At 35.9% G+C, this 15,061-nt stretch overlaps 1 long non-coding RNA gene across 1 annotated transcript; it reads right to left on the minus strand.

The window, feature by feature from the left end:
* Nucleotides 1–14,275: 14,275 nt before the first annotated feature.
* Nucleotides 14,276–14,794, minus strand: LOC136302213 (uncharacterized). The gene is made up of 2 exons (XR_010724018.1): nucleotides 14,638–14,794; nucleotides 14,276–14,521 (listed from the first exon to the last, which is right to left on the minus strand). It is a non-coding gene; the product is annotated as an uncharacterized lncRNA (long non-coding RNA).
* Between the last annotated feature and the right edge of the window lie 267 nt (nucleotides 14,795–15,061).

The raw sequence follows: 15,061 nt of genomic DNA on the forward strand, positions 1-15,061 counted from the left end.
CTGTGTATGTGTCAACAGAATTTTACAGATGTTTACAGTAATTATATCTAATTTAATTGCTTTGTTTAAGGGCTGCCAGGGCAATGAGTGACAGTTAGCAATGTAATATTTTTGAAAAGTTGGAGTATATACTGATTGTTCTTGTTAAAGATAGTCCAAGAAGTGAATTTAGGTGTTGCCTGGAAGCAAAATGAAGAAAAAGACATTTGTGAAGTGTATTGTATGTAGGGGAGGGTGTCCAACACTTCACATGCAATGTGGAGTGCCTGTGATGGTGACTAATGCAAACATTGGAAATCACGTCGCATTTTTCAGGCCTTTCAATTTACACAGTTCTGGAAAGAACAGAAACAACAAATGCCTCTGCTTTTGTATCCTGCAGCACACAGTATGTTCTTGTCAGGAATTAACAAGTGGGAGATTTTTACGCACTCTCTTCTGGACAAAATTCGTTACTTGAGGAGGAACAGAAGCTTTTAAAAGGGCATAATCATGAGTGCTACAGTGGGAATATAGGTAATGAAAAAAGAATGGGGAATAAAACTGTTGCAAAGAGATAGCAGAAACTGAAACAGGGAAATTGAACATTGTAAGGATTAGCTAGGTTAACACCTGCCTTCTGGCTGCTAGAAAGGAATATTTCTCTTTCCACTTTGAGACTGATAATTGATTATTAAAGGTGGCATAATATTTTTCAGTTATATTTAACTGCACTGCAAGCAATCATCATTTAAAGAAGTAACTTATTCTCAAAGCCCAAGATGTTACAAATAATTACTTTAATAGTAATTGAATTATGTCTCATTATCAGTACCATGTAAGAATTATACTTGAAAGTGCACTAGTGATGATATGTAAGCTCGCAATTCTACTTAAAGTGATATATGCTTCAATTATATGTCAACTGAAATTAGTGCTAAACCTAATGAAAATTGTGCATGCTACTCTTCAGAGTCTTTCTAAAGTCACTTGCAATCCATTGAGCATGACACTAGCATCCATAATGTTGCTATTATGGACACACATTACATCTATATATACAGTAGGTATCTTTCACATGGATGTTACAGCACAGATGCTCTAAACTCCTATGTATAATACTATTACCAAAATCTGACAAAAGATATTGTTACTGATCTTCTTGACCCAAGTGGTGATGTTAATTCACATGCATCTCAATATACAATTGAAATAAAAGAATCTCTTTGCAAAACTTGAAGTCTAGAAAATAGGTCAAAAAAAGATCACGGTACATCTATAATCTGGAGTTTGTGAGCATAATTCAAATTCTAGTATGTACAACAAAAATAAAAGGGTGGTGGGATACCTGCTCTGTGAAATGGATTAAAGGCCATAGAGGTAAATAATCTGATGCATAATTCTACTGCAGTTTTAATTGTATGCAGAAGAAATAAGGATAATGTGCAAAAAACCAATCCAAAATCTTCTAGTTGTTACTAAAAGTATGTCAAAAAATAAAAGGGAACAAAGTGGAGAAGATAACTGGCATAGCATGTCCAAATTTCTTCACAACTAGTTTGAAATGCATTATACATCAAATAGTGATTTAAAAGTTTAAAAATTACACAATAAATGCACATGTAAATATTTTGAGAAGCATTTTTATTTCCTTTATTTTAAACTCACTTAAGCTGCCATGTATTTTTCTGAAAGTTTTCTGGATCTAATCCATATTTGTGTCCATATTTATTATACAAATATTCTGGGATAAATTTGCAAACTCATTCTGTCTGCAGCCTTGACTGTGATGTCAGAAATACATTTGTATGTAATAACACAGTTTTAAAATCCCATCTGCAGGTACATGGATAGGTATTAAGTTTACACTTCAGAGTGAGGCTTTTTGTATTTCTAGGTGAATGTACCATTAAATGATCAGGCTTTAATAAATATATCAGTTTGAAATAAGAGGTAATTTTATAAATATCACGTGATTGGAATGACTATACTTCTCTCCCTTAAAAATCAGTAGGACTTATTTACTATGATGAGAAAAGCAATGTACCTTATGTGTTTTGTCCAATTTCTCCTGATATTTCAAATACAAATTCAGTGGGGAAAATATACATAAAGACAAAGCAACCTTTCTTTGGAGATTTCAGTGAAATAAGGTTGGAATAATCTTTATTTTTCTTTTGGAAAAAGAAAATACAGCCTTCTTTTTGCAAAAGTGATTGCTGTAACCCAATCAACATGACCTTATTATACTCTTCACATAGTTAATAAGAATACTGATAGCTTTCTTATTTTTTTCTTGGCTTTATTTTCTCTTTCTTATTGTAATTTATAAAGGTAAATTATTGCAAAGACTGTATGTCAAGGGAATAGCAAGAGTGGCCTAGTATCTAGTATAGCTACAATGCAGCTGAGTTGTCGTAATTCAGTAAAACCTACACAAAGAACCAGAGGAGTGAAACAACAATAGAGAAAAATTTAAAAAGGCCACAATCTGTTTCAAAGCCCACATCTGTTGTGACTAAAGAGAAGTGAAGGTAAATGCCAGTCTTGTCCTGAGAAAAGGAATTGTGTAATGATTATTTGTTCAAAATTCACACTTCTATAGTAACAGTGTTTTGAGAACAACACCAAAACAGGCCATTATACAATGTGGAATAGTGCTTGAGAGTTGCTTGCTTCTTTCCTAGTTCTGAAAGGTTCTGGTAATTGTAGAGGTCGGCATTAGAAACATAATATATGCACTCCTTTTTCTAGGAAACCTTCCTGAAGAAAATGTTTGAGTTATGGCTAAAGCAGACTTTCTAAGTGTGTTAACTCTTATGTTTCAAGCTGACAGAGGCACAAATTTTTTACTCCCTTGCCAAAGTGAAATGTTGAAAAGCCATTATTTTCATTAGTTGCATTGAGTCCTGCTGACAGTTTTGGGGATTCTTACTTTTTGAGAACTTCTTTCTAATATTAATGCAGCTTTTTACTGGGTGTCAAGCTATATTTTAAACAACTGCAGAAGAATAAAAGAAAATGGATTCCTGAAAGGCTGAGCTATTTTTTTACTGGTTCTCAGCCTAGGGCCCAGGTCCAATTTCTTCCTCTGCCTGAAGCAATTTACACTCATGTTTCTCTGTTCCCAGAAGAGTGCCCTCACTATGAGGATATTCAGCCTTTTTGGTATAGATCTCTCAAATTCGCTTGTTGAAGCTAATCCATCTCACACAGGAGAATCCTACTTTCTGATTAACACATGGGGGTTGCATCACCTGCTTTGAGCAAGTTAAGACAGCACTACAATGAAAAAAATTCTCACTTCCTCCCCTCTTTTATTGAGTGTGGCAAGGGAACATAAGAACAACTTCCTAGACCAAAAGACTTATTTTGAACTGCAACACATTATCACCAGGGCAGTGGGTTGTGCCTCTCAGCTGCAGTGTTAACAGCTATTTTAAAGTCAAGAAGTATTTAGGTGTAATATACTTAGAGAATAAGAGTGTCAGAATCTCCTTGCATGCTAGCTTTGGGCAGTCTCTTTGGATCTCTAATATCACTTAATGATTATGCATTTTGTACAACATACAGAGGGATTGAGATTAGGAAATACAGAAGTAGAGGATTAGGCCAGTGAAACCCAAATACATATAGATGCGCTGTACGTTTCAATAAACTCTTACAAGGGATTCTGTAATGATGATTCATGTCTCTCCACCTCATCCAAAACTAGTGAGAGTTATGAATCTGTGCACAGTTTTGTGAAGAGAGGCATTCTTGTTTATCCTTAAGATTGAATTAATTCTCAGTCAACTCCATCAGATATGTTATTAGAGTTCACTCAGATTTGATGTTTTCCTAAGGCTCAGGTTATGTGTTTCCAACTCCTTTTATCTTTCAGTATGGAAACTGTCTTCTAAGGATCCTTCCATGAACAACACTCCCAGACCATAAAATTGAATAAAATTTTATGGCCTTGCAATGACTGTTCAGTAATTGTGAATATATATTTTCAAAGAGTCTTTCCATATGTTTTAATAGACTCACCTTTTTCATTCTGTCAGAAGCAAGGAATATCATTGAGGTGTTAATGCTTGAGAAATACTAGATTCTGAAATCAAACCTTAACTACTATGAAGTAACTGGAAAATATTAAAATAAACCCTGTTACATGCCTTGCTAGAAACATTCAATCTCCCTTTTCTATTGTTAAAAGTTTCTTAACAGTTGTGATTAATGATTTGTCATGTTGTATTGACAGACTGAGGAGGTTTTACATATTTCTTGAGATGCAGTTTGAATGTTCCCAATTTAAAAAGAGAAACAAAAAATATTATATGATCTAAAAGAATGTACCATTAAACTATAAAAAAAAATTTACATAACATAAAAAAAATCTCAAATTCCCATACTTGAATAAATCTGCGGTTTTTTTGGTTTCTTGTTTTATTCCTACATGGTGGTCTCATTCTGTTTAAATAACTCAGTGAAAAGCCTTAAAATCACCAATGCTTTCAAACTCAGAAAATTAAGAATTTACTTAAGTATATCATCTTTTGCATAGCATGGGAATGTTTTTAAAATTATACTTATATTTGCTTTGGTTTGTTGAGCAGACATGGGATTAATTAGATGTTTAAGTGCCTCGTTTAAGAGAGGTCCCATTTCTTGTTGAAATCAGTTGATTAAATGGATGGCCATATATGGGATTTAGTAACTTGATAGTGCATTAATGTATGAATGTAGTATGATTATTTTTATATAAAACTTTTCGCTTTAGATTAACAGCTCTAATGATTCACAAACTGAGTTGTCCAGTTAGTTGCACAGTTTCCTGTTTCACACAAAGAATAACTTTACCTGAAAAATATCTCCTCTGGATACTAAATAGTGACAATATAAACAGATAAGTGAATGCATTTGTCCTCAGGAAAGCAGGAAATTGAGGATATTGAGCTGCAACAGAAGTAGCAAAAACATTAAATTGTGCATCATCTCACACAAACAAAGTTAAGTTTATGGTACTCAAGAGAAAATCAATGATAAAACCCATTCAAAAAAAAATAAAGGTAGTGACTTTCACTTGCTGCCCAGTTCTTCAGTAAAGTGCCGGTAGGTGTTCTTTCCAGCTTGCCTGCAAGAGAGATGAAAGGCTCCTCAGATTAATTACTGCTCAGTTGTGACAGGCTTGGGAGATGGTTTCTATTCCAGAGCCTCACTTTTTTTTTTCTTTTTTCTTTTTTTTGTTTTTAATGGTGGTTTTCCTTCATTTCTTTGTGATCTCTGACTCACCACCGTACAACGAAAAGAAAAGCTTTCTGTGCACTGCCCAGACTGCCACAAATGTTATCCTGATAGTAGCATATGATTAAATATAGGGTTTTTACTTCAGCATTTGTACTGCTGCTTGTAGCAGACCCTCTGCTGAACGGAGAAAGCCCAAGATCTTTCCCAAAACACCTTGACGTGCAGTGAAATATTGGTATTTGAATTAGACCCTAATCAGGAGCAGCAGAGAAAGTGATGTGTTCCAGAGCTGCCTTTTTTGTAGCCAATTACTCCAGGCTCCTAGTGTTCATGTCTTCCATGTATTTTCTTTAATTAGCACTTTATTAGTTTGGCTTCAGAGAGATGGTTCTGGAGAAAACTTTCCTGATGCTGCCAAATGGTCACAGGCAGGAAGTGATTAAATTTATTCCTAAGCAATAAGCGTCTGCATGCCTTCTTTGAATCTCAGTGTGCTTTAAAATGATGTGTGCCCAATAATTTATGCCCAGAGGGATGTACTGTCAGTAAATAAGTGTGAAAAACTGTCTCACAGTATTAGCACTGTCTATATGCTATTCATTTAGATCTATTCCAATAATAGGATTCTTGACTCCTCCCCATTAAGATCAAGTTGATTTATGTTAATGGCAAATGAAATATGAAATGCAAGGGTCTAATTTTTTGTAGATTGGAAGGGGAAAAAAGCAGCACTTTCTGTTCACTACAATTCTTTTTTATTGCTTCCATTATGAGTAGGTCTGTTGTCTTCATTTTACAGCTATTAACCCAAATATTGTCTTCAGAGACAATTATTAAAGAAGACTGTGCTAGTCAAAACAGCAAAAGAATTGAATAAACACAGATGATTTAAGAGAACACAGACTGGGATGTTTTCTCTGCTTCTTGAGAAATGGTAAATTCAGAAGAAGATGTAGTTGTAAACCCTGTGGGTTTTGTTAAAGTGCAAATGATAGCAATGCCAATGAAAATTTTTGTCTTAATTAAAGGCTAGATGGGAGGTTAGACTCTTTAGCCCATCAGATACCAGCTGTGTGGAGTGTCTCCAAGGGCAGGGGGCAGGGAATGAAGGCTGTCTGAGGGCAGATGGAGATAAAGCACAAGTAGGGATACTTAAATAATATGGCCTTCATTCTACTTCTGACTGAGATCAAGCAGGTGAATTTGCTGGGGTGTTTTTTTTTTTTTTTTTTTTTTTTTTTTTTTTTTTTTTTTTTTTTAAATCACCAAACCATGTCATCAGGTCCATGCACAAGCAAAGCAGACCTTCTCCTGGGAGGAAGAGTCTGAGGTTCCGGGTCTCTGGGTGGCACTTGCTGACAGCTGTTTCCCTTGTTATTATTGCTTCACATCTTCCCTCGCTGGAGTTGTAGTGTGGAGGATGCACACACAGCAGGACCATAACATTCTAGTTCCTGGAATACTCTTTTTGGCAATTTACTTAAATTTTTGAATGCTACTGCAGAAGTTACTAAACATGCTCCTCCCATCTTATTGTGGTGGTGTACATGGACAGGTGACTCATGTCTGCTAGTTCATGAGTTTGAGTTCTGGCTGAAGTCATTGAAAAGATGATGATTTGCTAGCAATTTACAAGACCTATCTGAGGGTTCAGAGTTATACTATGGCCCTTCTGGTTTAAACCAAAGAAAATGCTAAAATAATACAAAGACAGTCAATTTCAATCACTTTTTTTCTTCATAGAAAAAATAATCTTTTTACTAGAGCTAACAAAATCCATAAACAAATTAAGAACTTGATCCACTATCCTGTACATAAATAGCATGCATGATTTCAATAGACTCATTTGTGTTTTTCAAGAATGTTCAACACAGAAGTCAGTAACCTGTTCTGACATACACCTTAGACAATCATTTGTATCTGTGCTGAGGGAGTAAAAATACAGTGGATGGCTAACTTAAGGGCACAGTCCTGTGTTTCTGTACAAACACCTCTTGATTGTAAAGGAAGTGGGTAATGAAGAATTGTATCCTAATACAAGCCAAAAGCATTTTGTCCTTTATAGACAACACCTTAGAAAAAATAGAAAAGCAAAGACTGATGGTTAAAACAGCCAGAAGATGCTACCAGCTTGTATCATCTCCATTAAAAAGAAATCTTCTTTTCTCCAAGATGGTATATTTTTGTGAGACTCCACAAAAAGTACAGCAAAATTTCTAAACAGCCCAATTTTAATATCAGTCAATGTTGCAAAAATCTCAAACCTGAGTATTTGTCCACTTTTTCTGCTATCAGTGTCATGATGAATGAAGTCAGAGCCTTCTGTTTCTGTATGCCATGTGTTTTCGGCTGGCAGGTGGCAGAACATCCCTGGAAATGAGCAAGGAGTAATATTTAGCTTCATTCATCCAGACCACCAGTAGCACTATGACTTGCTGAGGTCTGGCAGAATCATTAATACACTCTAGATAAAAAAGTTGGTGTTGTTACTAGTGGTCTCATGTCTCATAAGCAGGGTTTCTGCACTGTGCATGACTGGATCCACAAATAAATTTGTGAAAAGGAGAAATGGATAATTCTTGCACCCTCTCTGGTGCTTTTCAAGCCCTACAGTGTTGAACCTCTTTTGAATTGCAGTTGGTTGATTTAAAATTGACACTGCTTGTACTATGGTAGCTCCTCCCAAGTCCTAAAAATGAAACCAAGCACAAACCAATACATCCTTGTGAAGGCCTAGGTGAGTCCTGCAAAAAACACTATGAAAAGTTAAGGTGAAATTGTCTTCTTGTGTATTATCCACTGTATTACATGCAAGAAATCTATGAATGCACACTATGATGAAAACCAACAGATATGTTTAGATGGTATGAAAGAACTTGATTCTGACTGTTAAAAAAATGCTTTTTCTCTGTTCGGTAACAACCATATTATACACTTTATTACTTCAGTTTACAATGTTAGTCTTTACACTTTATATTCAACAAGAAAAACACTTAACTTTCTAGATAACCATCTGCCTATCTTCTGTCTAGCTGTCATTTTCATTTAAGAATTCTTTCCCTTAATCAGCTTCTGCCATTTCTGTAACACAGGAAGAAAATATTTATTGGTGAAACACATCTAATTCTAGGGACAAATAAAGATAAACAATACAGAAAACCAACAGTATCCCTAGAAAAAGAGGAGAATGACATTTTTGATTCAAACTGATGGAGTAATTGTTATTCTTCAAATTAATAAATCTGTTGGAATTTTTGCAAGACACAGGTTACTTGGCATGAAAGACAGCAGCTAGACAGGTCATCCACACATCAAACGTATAATTGAATAGGACAGAGTATAATAGTTTCATGTATTAGTATGAGTCACAAAGTGGTTTTAAATACTTAGTATTTTATAAGTAAGATTTCAAAGGGTTATTATTTGTGAGTAGCAGGAAAAATGTCATATATAAGTGAGAAAATACTTATGACAGTAGTAGCTGGTCAGAAAAGAATTTAAGAGGTTTTGTCTTTCTGATTTGTGTGATTCTGGATTTAGTCTTGTTTTATTTTGTTCTGTCAGACTCTTTTAAAAAAGACACTAATTAAATTACATTAACTTAAAATATATGAACTAATCTTTCCTTAGCTAGTAAAAATCAGGTAATAACAATATTGGGATATTACATGGTATTTAAAATTCATTGGTTTCCTGAATAATTCTCTGTCCATATTTAAAATTAACAGTGATCTAGATTGCAATATTACTTTGTAATCTTCTTAAGTGGCAACATCAAGTACTTACACAAGACAAAGAGACAATACTACACCAAAACGACTTGATCATAAAGTTCAAAGCAAAAATTCTAGAAAGCAACATATTGCACTCATTTTATGCATAGTATTTTTATCTGTTTGACTAAATATAGGATTTTTGTTAGTTATTTTATATTTATAATTTTTATGTAGTTATCATATTTATCTTGTCCAAAGGGGAGAATGAGCAGGAGTGAACAAATGAAATGCCTACTGTACTGTGTGGATTAATTGTAGCTGTTTCTTCTGAGAGTTTAAGGTGATTTGTGTAAAATCAGAATAGAAACAGAGAAATTAAATTCAGAAATAGCTGCTAGAGTTTTTGGTCTTACCGCCAAATGCCTCCCAGACTTTTAAAAAAGTTTACCTTTCTGAAAATGGAAAAATAATGAGTATCTGTGGCTGCTTGTGTTTAAAATCACAGATGTGATCTAAATTTTTGTCATTAAAACCAGGATTTTATCAATTCAAACATTTTAATTATATTTTAATATGATGAAAAAGTAATGAAAAATAATGGACCTGTTTTATAATTTCTGTAATATGAAAATTTGTATTTCTTTCTAATTTGATGAATTTTTGTTTCTTTCTCATAAAACCAATCCTAAAACCAGAATAAGAATTTATTTTAGCTTATTTGTCACTGGAGCTGTGTTTGGCTGGAAAATGAACATGATCCTTGGGATTTCAGCAGCATGAATAACTGGTGTCTGCCAGAAAACATGAACAATGACATTTAATTTTTGAATACTTTCCCAAGAAAATATTTTTAGGATTTATGGTATTACATAGTACAGAAATAAGCAATTGTGAAAACTACATCTTAATATATATCTAATATCAAAAGACATAAAAGAGTTCATTATGAATAATCTTTTCTAAAAGCTTTTAGCATCTAATCTTTTTTTTCAGTTTATGAAATAAGTCCACTAATTGAAAGGAAACACAGAACCTTTAAGTGTGAGCTCATTCAAATGAATGTCTAATCTTTAAACATGTTTGAAAGTTTGTTTTTTTCCTCATGCTATTTTGCTATGTTTATTTTCTCTTTTCTCAGTTTGGTCTCTAGTTATGATATTAAAGCTTGGATGGCTCTCTGGAAATCCTTTCTTTGGGGTTGTCTCTTGGTTTGCTTCATTCAGTGACTAGGTTCATCACAGACCTTCTCACTAGGTAACAAGAAAGAGAAATAATGAAAAGAGTCATGTGTGGTCAGCAAGTACAGAAGACAAAACATCACCACCTGGAAGTGAGGCACCTCAGTGCACCCCAAAAGAATCCACATCTTCACTTTCAAGTAACACTGTTACATACATGAAAATTAAGAGAGGAAGTACCCAAAGCTCATAGTAGCAGGAAAGTGGCATTGACTAAAGTGAGAAGCAAGTGGCAATGACCAGGGATTTTAGGTGATAGCGCAAGCATGGTCGTTATCTTTCAGGAAGGAAAAAAAAAAGCATTAAATGAGTGTCTTAAAAAATACAAAGACAAATGTTGAAAGAACTGTAACCTTATTCGTATAGGAATTTTCCTGAATTTTGTAGAAAACATAGTTATCTGTATACTATTGAGTTGTAGACTTTATTTATGTTGGAATTTTCTTCAAAAAACAGTGATCCAGAAGCGGAATAATTTTTTATGTCAGGTTCTGGAAGGGCAATGACAAAAATGAAAAGGAGGAAATAGGTAATTAAGATCATCTGGCTGAAGACTGTAAAGAATGTTGTACAATTACAAACTACTACCAGTTAAATACCCAGAGGTTCCAGATGGATTTCCCCACTGATGTTTCAAGGACTACCCTTTTTACATAAAACATTAAAAATCTTGTCTGATTGCTCCATTGTCTGTTTAGCATGGCTTTAGGGACTGTACAGCTGTTTCAGAATGTTTTTCGTAATATAGTACATTTGCAAAACGGTCTGGAAAATTTATGTTTCCTCCTCCTGCTGCTCCTCCTCCTCTTCCTTTTCCTCTTCTTGCTCCTTTCCATGGGGTGCAGTCCTTATGAATGGACTGCTCCAGTTTGGGTCCCTCAAGAGCTGTAATTCCTGCCAGAAAACCTGCTCCTGTGTGACCTTCACTCCATGGGCTGCAGTTTCTTCCAGGACCCTTCTCCAGGGGGGCTTCTCTATATATTTAAGGATTATTACCCTACAACAGATATTCGCAAAGCTTAGCAACTTCACCTGGTCAGTCAAGATACTGCAATACCTGCATCATGGTCAGGTAGACACTGTGGGCAGTTTGAGTGGGTCCTGCTGAAAAAATGTATAGCTATAAGGGAGAAGTCTGGACTGGTACTGCAACAAGTGCCAATAAATGATTGAAAAAAATTGAAAATGATTGAAAAATTTTTATTAATTAAAAAAAAAGTTGGCATTAATATAGGTTTTCCTCCTGAAGTATCTATTTTTTTTCCCTCCATCTTATTTCCTTTTTTGATTTTGGCTGAAAAACTAACAGAGAGAAAAAAAAGAGAGTATATTCATTATTTTCATCAGCCATAGGAAAGGATATAGCTTTTCCTTAAATATTTATGTTTACACATCCAAAATATTTTGATTTTTAGCTGTCAGAAGTTGGAATTACTTTTCAGCTTTTTTTTTTAAATGAAGTGAAAAAAATGTTAAATGTAGTTTGTGAAATGTTTTGATGAGGGACAAGAGGAAATAACCTAAACAGTGCTTATGTTAGTATTTGAGTATCAGTCTTTTACAGTGAATATTGCTAATTATAAAATGATTTAAAATGTATCTGTCTCTTGTATGGATCTCTGGTACCTTTTTTAGGTGAAACAAATATATTGATACAGCATTTTGTGACTTAATTGTTATTCTTCTTGCTCTGTAAAGTTGTAATATATGGAAAATACTGCAGACTTCTATTCCCTGGTGACCTATTGAGTGCATGAAATATTGAGAGTCTTTGGCTTGCATTTTAATAGCTTGCATCTAACCTACACTTGTCAGGCATTTGCTTGGGTTTTCAGATTGAATAGTGATATTTCTAATTGTGACTTAATCAGAGAAGAATGAAATACTGAGCCACTCAATGACCATTTTTCACAAACAGCTTTACATTTTTTGGATAAAAATGTGGCCATAATACTAGACTTCTAGGTTTCTAAGGTTTGTAATCATTAATAGACATCTGAAAAAATGGTTGGAAGCTGCTTGGAGAATCTGAGAAAATAAAAGTAGCTTCTATGAAAAAATGTCCTAATTTCTCCAATTTCTGTTTTCATATAAGTTCATATGTGGTTGGTCCAGCTACTCAGATTTTCCCTGAGATGTTGCAGCCAGCTCAGCAACACTACTGGTATTCTGTCTCACCATATTACTCATCTGTTTTTTTGCTGAGACACTACCCATTTCCTGGTTTGATATCATCACATAAAATATTTAGAAGGGTTAGTTACGTTTAACATTAGCCTTGTTAAGACAAACAGTTCTTACTATTGCTTTTAGTACTTTAAAATACAGATAACCAAGAGGTGGCAGTAGTCCATCCTGCAATTACTGTGTTTTATCATTACAAGTACATGCTTGCCTTTCTTTAATAGTCTCAATTATTTCAAATCAGATACACGAAATATTTTTAAGTTTTCAATTGCCTGACATTCTGAGTATTCGATCAAAGTCTCACAGGTCTCTGTCAGAAGTAGAGAAAAGTGTCTCCTTTAAAGGCTTCATGATCTGAAGACAGTGAAACAAGTACTTACAAAGACTGCTTTGATAGGAGGGAGACAGGCTAAAACTTTGGTTCTCATGCACAGTGGGAGGCCACTGAGATTAGTTCAGTTGGTTGGTGCTACCAACACTGTTGTAGGTTTGATCCCCACTATGGACCATTCACTTCAGGGTTGGACTCAATGATCCTTGTGGGTCCTATCCACCTCAGAATATTCTCCAGCTCTGTGACAGGTTAAGCCTGTTCTCCCTAGCTTAAGTACCCCCATAGATAATGCTCTGTGGAGCTCTGTGGTGTGATTACAAGCAGTTCTGTGGCTCCATGTCCCAAAAAACCCACTCAAGTATCGGGGTTAAGAATAATAACTGCTTGTGATATTGCTGAAATTATCCCATGATAACCACAGGGGAAAGCATTGAAGAGAAACAAACATGGCCAGCCGACAACAGAGCCTATGTCAGACATAAAAATGAGTTTTTCTCCTCCCACCATAAAGTTTTTCCCCATAGGGGTGAGCAGGGCAGTGTGTCTGGAGAAGCAGAAGTTTATTTTCAGCTTAGCCCTTTTTTTCCTCCAACATTTCTGCTTTTCAACAAGCACTTATCTGAGCATGAGGAAGAGCCTCACGTGGGGAACCAGCTGATGTGAAGACCAGAGCAGAGCTGGCTTAGGTACATGAAAATTCCCAGAGAGCATTTTACAGCTCACAAAGAAACTCATGCTCCGGCAGGGAAATAAGGTGACAGGCTATACTTTTTCCTAAAACACATAATTATTCCCTTTGGCTTTTGTAAATTGAGGGCTGGATGGATGATCCTTAAGGAATAAGACCGATCTGTCCTCCATTTCAGGATTCTGGAGGATGACAAAATTGTTCCCATCTGTAGGAACCTAAAGACCACAGATGACATTTCCAAAGCACTCTCAAAGCCACAGCGGCAGCTTTCCGTAAAATAAGTCACCACAGTAGGAGCTCAAGATAAGCACAGAAATAGCTGTGTCAGGGGAGGTTCTGGTTACACATCAGGAAGAATTTCTTTACTGAAAGGGTAATCAAGGATTGGAATGGGCTGCCCAGGGAGGTGTTGGGATTACCATCCTTGGAGGCATTCAAGAAATGACACGGTACACCATGCCACTCCAGTTTAGTTAACATGCTGGTGTTAGGTCAAAGGTGGGCCTCAATTTTCTTGGAGGTCTTTTCCCACCTTAATGATTCTGCCATTGTATGATACAGATCACATTATATTTGGCTCAGGCTGTAAAATGAGAAAAAATAGTGAGCTGGTGCTGGAAGTTGACAAGGCAAGTTATCTGGCACAGTTACACTTCTGCAAATTGATTTTTTTTTCTGGTTAGTCTTAGTATAAGCCACTCATTTCCTGCATGATTTAGGTGGATATTTGAGGCATGGGGAAACTTACTGATTTGTGTTTAGGGACAGACCAACTCCTTACAGAATGCGTGTCCTAATTTAGGGCAAAAGTGTGGGAGAACCCCTGAATAGGGTCCCTCTGGGAAGCAAACCCAAACAGCCACTCCCCTTAACCGGTCTGGGAAAAGAACTTCCTCAGAGAAAAGTGGAAAAAAATTATTTATTTAACAAACACAGGGCTCAAAAGCATAAAGAATGAATAATATGAAACAATAAAACCTTTTGTGGTTCTGAAATGAGATGGTAAATTCAGAAAGCCCTTGCAGTGGGTAGCTCAGTTCAGTCAGTCCCTTATCAGTCCCTCCGGAGGTTCAGGCCCCAGTGGGCCGCAGGTGCGAGCTCCCAGTGCTACTCCGGATTTTTCAGTCCAGCAAAGGTTTAAACAGCCCTGAAAAAAAGAAAAGAACAGTCCAGAGAGCTTCTCTGCTTCAGCCAGCTGAAACGAACAAAAAGCAAAGCAGGTCTCTATGCTGCTGCTTGTCCGTGCCTCAGACGAGCACGGACCAGGAGTGGGAATGCAAAGGAGTGAATGCAACTTTCAAAACAAACTCTACAGATCTTCTTTCCCCCCCTTTGCTCTCTGAACTAGTCTCGAAGCAGCAATTCTCTCTCCAGGATCGTGCTTCATGAGCCTCTGCTATATACTCCTCAAGGTCACTCCTCCATGACAGTCCTCACATTACCAGCTAACCCCCTCTTTTATCTAACCCATCCTTATTGGATATAGCTGTTATTCATCAGGGGCAATGCTGTATTGGTTAATTAACACCGCTGTTACTTATCAGGGTTACTTAGTCTTAAAGGTACAGAACTTCACATGCAGCATAAACAGAACAGGTAATTGGGGATACAAGCATCAAAAGGTCACCCCAGGCCAACATGATGGTACAATCTGTGACACCATGGGTCCTGAAGGAGAGGTTTCCAT

This window comes from Chamaea fasciata, unplaced genomic scaffold (genome assembly GCF_029207755.1).
Source record: "Chamaea fasciata isolate MVZ Bird 193981 ecotype frontalis unplaced genomic scaffold, bChaFas1.0.hap1 SCAF_1, whole genome shotgun sequence".
Classification (NCBI taxonomy): Eukaryota; Metazoa; Chordata; class Aves; order Passeriformes; family Sylviidae; genus Chamaea; species Chamaea fasciata.